The sequence below is a fragment of the Martes martes genome (assembly GCF_963455335.1).
Source record: "Martes martes genome assembly, chromosome: X".
Lineage (NCBI taxonomy): Eukaryota > Metazoa > Chordata > Mammalia > Carnivora > Mustelidae > Martes > Martes martes.
This window is the reverse complement of record NC_137897.1, coordinates 9,387,335-9,393,282: the sequence shown is the minus strand read 5'-3', so window position 1 is coordinate 9,393,282 and position 5,948 is coordinate 9,387,335.

Here is a 5,948-nt window from a genome sequence, read left to right as displayed (position 1 = left end):
GGCGACAGTGCCATAGAAGCCACCCACAGGGCTTCAGGAAATTCAAGGAAGAGGATCAGAGACCAGGTGGAGGAGAAACTATCTGGTTTCCATCTGTCCCTAGAATGGATAGTCATGGCAGTATGCAAGTGGCACGGACACACACTCCAGGTAGAGCGCCCAGCAAGAGGCAGAAAAGGTAGCTGTGTGTGGGAAACAAGGTAGACCCATTTGCCAAACTCCCAAGATTCTCAGACCCGGCTGCACATTGGAATCACGTGGATCCCCCCCTCCACCCCGCCGCCCCAATGAACCAGATGTGCAGCCGAGGGTGAGCCCAGTGGTCTAGATCAGCTTTTGCAATTACGGTGTAGGGACCTACCGATGTTCAGCTTGAAGTACCGGGGTAATCACTGGTTCTCAAGCTCGAACGTGTGTAAGAATCCCCAGGGGAGCTCCTGGGCTCTGCTGTCTGATTCCAAATCAGTAGTCTGGTGTGAGGCCATGAACTTGCATTCCTATCAAGCTCCCAGGTGTTGACGCTGCCGGTGCCTGGACTCCGTACTGACTGAGTAGCACTGAGAGAAGCAATGTGACACAACAGTCAAGGAACGGGAGAACACAAGTGGATGAAAGTGTGGAAATGGGAGGCAACGGGGCGGTGTTAGGGCAGCCCCGTCAGGATTTGCAAATACCCCGCGGCTCTCTCTCCTCCACAGCCTGTGCTGGGGAGAGGGTCCTGAAGTCCTGGGCTACGGTAACGGGGTCACAAAAGGCAGTGATGACCCAGAAGTGTGGGAAAGGGCCGGTTCCCGCAGGCTCTTCCTGCTAGGCCGTGGACTCTGTGAGCAACGGCAAGGTCTCTACCAGGCCTGGACCGAACGGAGCACTTCTCGAGAAGGTGTTTGCAGGATCTACTCATGGACAATCACAGCGATGAGAAGTAAGGGGCTCAACTAGAGGGGTGGCAGTGGAACTGGAGAGAAGATGGATGTGAGGGATGGGGCAGAAATGGCCACTCTGTTCAAGCAACTCTCCTCCACTCGTGCAGCCGCTCCACCACGCGAGCGCCCGCCCGGTGCCGCCTCCTCTCCCCGACTCCCACGGCTGCCTCCAGGGCAGAAGAACCGCCCTCGCTCTTCTGGGTTCGCCCACCCGCCTTTGCCCTCCTGCCATCATTTCTCGGCACAGCCCCTGCGGAGATGCTTCTAAAGAAGCAGCCAGATTACATCTCTTTGCTCCCATCTCATTCACAACGATAGCCCAGCTTCCTACCGTGGCCTTTAAAGCATCGCAAGATCTGGTCCCCTGTGGGCTTGGTGACATCGGTTCCGCCTACCGGCCCCTCTCTGTTTGCCCTGACGTCCTCTTTCTAGGATGCTGCTACTCCAAGTGTGCTTCCTGGACCAGCGCCGTGAGCACCTGCTCGTTTCATTAGAAATGCCGCATCTCGGGTTCCTCCCCAGCCCTACGGAACCGGAATCTGCATTTTAACACCCCCCCCCACCCCAGTACTCCACCACACATCGTCGTGGGAAGCGGTGATCCAGAACAGCCCGGCACACTCCTACCCCCAGGATTTTGTATTCATTCCCCTTGCCAAACAGCTTACCCTCTGAGTACCCACATAAATCACTCCCTCCCTCCTTCATGCCTGTGTCACCTTCTGAATGTCCCCTCGAAAACGGCAGCCCCTCCACCAGGAAGGCACTCCTTCGCTCTCACACACACACACACACACACACACACACACGCGGGCCTTTATCCCCCTCCTCAGCACGTGAAACCACCTGACAACGGTGGTCGCCAGGGAGTGGAATCAGGTGTGGAATGATGGGCTTCAGGACTGCTGCTTTTCTGAGTAAGGGGCTGCAGGATTATTTGACTTTGAAATTACTTGCATGTATCCCTTTCATTCACTTGTTTGTAGAGATTTAAAACCGGCAGAGGCTGGTTCCTCTCGCACAGGAGCTCTATCCTAATAACAAGTAAAAAGCTGAACAGACTGAAAAAAACCCAGCAAGTCTCCTGGGATCCGGAAGAGAGGGGAAGGCGTGCGAACCGCTGGGCCCGCCGTGGAGACTGGAGGGAGACGGGCGCGTGCGAGGTGTGGCTTAGCACGGCAGGGACTGCGGCGCCCAAGGAAGGGTCTGGGCCCCGGGGTCGGGGGTGGGAAAACGTGAAGTCGAGTTGACAAGTTGCCCGAGGCCTCGTGTGGACAACTCCTGGGGGTGGGGGTGGGCGCACCACAGTTTTGTGAGCTTGACCAGATTGCAAAAATAAATACTGGAGGCAAATCCCCTCAGGTTTCCAGGAGGGGACAAGGAACAGGAACCATTTCGAAATAAGCCGGAGAGCACTGTGTGTCTCTTAAGAGGGCGTGCCCTCAGGGGAAGCTAGTTCACCACAGCCTAACCTGCTGGGGTATTATCAAAACCTAACTGACCTGGGGATGGAAAAGAATCCCACTCCAGCCGTCCCACCCCACCTGCGTGGGGAGAGCAAACAGTGAGAAACGCTTGTTCGCGGCCCAGAGGCCCAGGCCCACTGCCAGACAGGGACGTAGTCGCAGGACGGTCGCAGGCTCCCCTCCACGCTCTCCTCGCCGCCACAGGCCCAAAGGCCTGTTAGAGCAGCTCCTTTCAGCTGGTGCCTCAGGTCCAGCTAGCAAGAAAAACTTACAAGGCACCACAAAGGACAAAGACACAATTTGAAGACACAGAGCAACCACCCAAGCCGGACGGAGCAGGACTGTGGGAATTATCAGAGCAGGAACTTGAGAACCAGCTCTGATTCATATGCTAAGGGCCCTCAGGGGTGAGGTAGACAGCGGGGAAGAACAGCAGACAGATGGAAATCCTGCAAAGAACCAAAAAGAAATGCTAGAGCTCAACAACACTGGAACAAGTGAAGAATGCCTTTAATGGGCTTATTAGTAGACCGGACACAGCTGAGGAAAACCATCTCTGAGCTATCGACCATCCTCTAGCAAAACACAGAGACCAAAGACTGGGCCGGGGTGGGTGGTGAGGGCAGGGACCAGAACTTAATATCCAAGGACTGTGGAACAACTACGAAAGGTGTTAGGTACATGCAATGGGAATTCCAGAAGGAGAAGGAGAAGGAACAAAAGAAACACTTGAAACAGTAATGACTGAGAATTTCCCCCAAAGTAATGACAGACACCAAACCTGAGACTCAGAAAGCTCAGAGAACACCAAGCAGGATAAATGCCAAAAGCAAAACCAAACTACACCTTGGCATATGACTTCCAAATTACAGAAAACCAAAGATAAAGGAAAAACTCCAGAAGTCAGAGGGAAAAAACACCTTACCTAGAGAGTTATATCCAACTTCTCCTCGGAAAGCTTGCCAGCAAGACGAGAGTAGACTGAAATATTTAAAGTGTTGAGAGAAAAATCCCACCAACTGAGAATTCTGTACCCGGTGAAATTGGACTTCAAACGTGGAGGAGAAATAAAGACTTGCTCAAACAAAAATTGAAATTTGCTGCCTCACGGGAAATGCTAACAGAAGTTCGGAAAGAAGGAACATAGTACAGTCGGAAACTCGGATCCACACAGGGAAAGGAAGAGCATCAAAGAAGGAATCAGTCAAGGTAAAATAAAAACATGTTTTGTATTTTTTTTAATTTCAAAGTCCGTTTATTATTTATTATTATTATTATTTTTTAGTAATCTCTACTCCCACTGTGAGGCTCAAACTCAACCCCAAGGTCAAGAGCCATGTGATCTACCAACCGAACCAGCCGGGCACCCCAAACTACCTACCTATCTACCTATTTAATTTTTTAAAGTAAAGTTTAGTTGTTTTAATGCAATTTCATTGTTCAAGATAGTGCGGATATGTGAAGTGGTTCATTTCCCTCCTGAACAAAACATTAACAGCTTCTATCTTAACATGATTTTGTCACATTCCAACATGACCAGCAATGTGTTTGTTGTTGTTTTTAAATATTTTCTCTGCATATCTTGGTAAGATTGTTTTATTCTGGAACATTTCTTTTTTTAAAAAACACTCAAGTAGTTGGGAAACATTGCCTATTTGCTCATTCCTCTGGGCACAGCCTTTCAGAACATTTATCCCAGCTGAATTGAAAATCTCTGTTCCCTCAGCTGGTGGTAGGGCTGCTTGATGGAGGCGATCATGGGAAAATGAGGAGCGAGCAAGCTTTGCCAACTACTTCTAGCTCCCTTAATTAGCATGCTGCGATCCACCCCAGTCTCTGCAAGGGCAGACGTGCAAGGCAAGTGCTTGGCCAAAGACCAGGATTCTAACCAGTGTAAAAATAGAGTTTAAGTAAAATAAAATCTCTCTAGGAAAGAGAATTAGGTTATGCGTTGCATTCCCCCTCTTGCTTTAAAATATTTGTGATATATTAGTCCAACAGGGACTTAGGATGTTGGTCTGCCCCAAGGAAAAATTCAGAATGTCTGAGTACGTTCATTCTGCCAAGTTAAAAGTCAGGTTCTTTGGGAAATGCTGCAGTCCATCCCACCAAAATGGCTGTGGGTGTGTGCTAACGAGTCACGTGTGAGACGTGGGCTGAGAAACCGTTCTGAAATGTGATCATTTGAAAACAAAATCCCTCGTTTAGCAGTTATTTTTTAAGTTTATTTCCAGTATACTTAACACACAGTGCTATATTAGTTCCAAGTATACAATATAGTGATTCAGCAGTATGTATATAAAAGTTAACCTATCCAGCTACCTCTTTTGGAATCTGAATTCTAACAGGGGTCTCACTCTTTCTTTTTCTTTTTAATTTTACTTTTTTTTTTTAACTAAAAAGAGAGATATAGTTGACTTTTTTTTTTAGTTGACTTTTTTTTTTAAAGATTTTGTTTATTTATTTGACAGACAGAGATCACAAGTAGGCGGAGAGGCAGACAGAGAGAGGAAGGGAAGCAGGCTCCCTGCTGAGCAGAGAGCCCGATGCGGGGCTCGATCCCAGGACTCTGGGATCATGACCTGAGCTGAAGGCAGAGGCTTTAACCCACTGAGCCACCCAGGCGCCCCAATATTGTTGACATATAATACTGTATTAGTTTTAGGTGTACAACATAATAATTTGGTATGTATATGTAGTAAAATGATCACCGTAAGTTTACTTTAACATCCATCAGCCCACAAGTTAGAATTTTTTTCTTAGGATGAGAACTTTTAAGATTTACTCTCTTGGCCACTTTCATACATATCGTTAACGTAAGATCCTCAAGACCCATTTATCTTATCACTGGAAGTTTGTACCCTTGACCCTCTTCGCCCATTTCACCCTCTCCCTGCTTCTTGCAATCACCAATCTGTTCTCTGTATCTATGAGTTTATAGGGATTTGGGGTTTGTTTGGTGTTTTTTAAGTCCACGTATAAGTGAGATCATGTGGTATTTGTCTTTCTCTGTCTGACTTCTGTCACTTAGCATAATGCCTTCAAGGTTCATCCATGCTGTTGCAAATGGCAGGATTTCCTTCTTTTTTTGGCTGAATAATATTCCATTGTATATTTATCCGTCAGTGGACACATAGGGTGTTTCTATGTTCTGGCTTTCATGAATAATGCTGCAGGGAACATTAGTGTACAGATCTCTCTTCAAGACAGTAATTTCATTCCCTTTGGATATATCCCCAAAAGTGGGATTGCTGGATTATAGCGTAGTTCCATTTTTAATTTTTTGAGGTTTTCCATGGTGGATGTGCCAATTTACATTCCCACCCCAAGAGTGCACTAGGGTTCCCTTTTCTCCACATCCTTACCAACGCTAGTTATTTATTTGTTTGTTTATTTTTGATACTAGCCATTCTAAAAGATGTGAGATGACATCTCACAAAGATATCTCATTGTGGCTTTGATTTGTATTTCCCGGATGATGAGTGATGTTGAACACTTTTTCATGTGCCTGTATGCCTTCTTTGGAAGAACATCTATTCACATCTTCTGTCCATTTTTA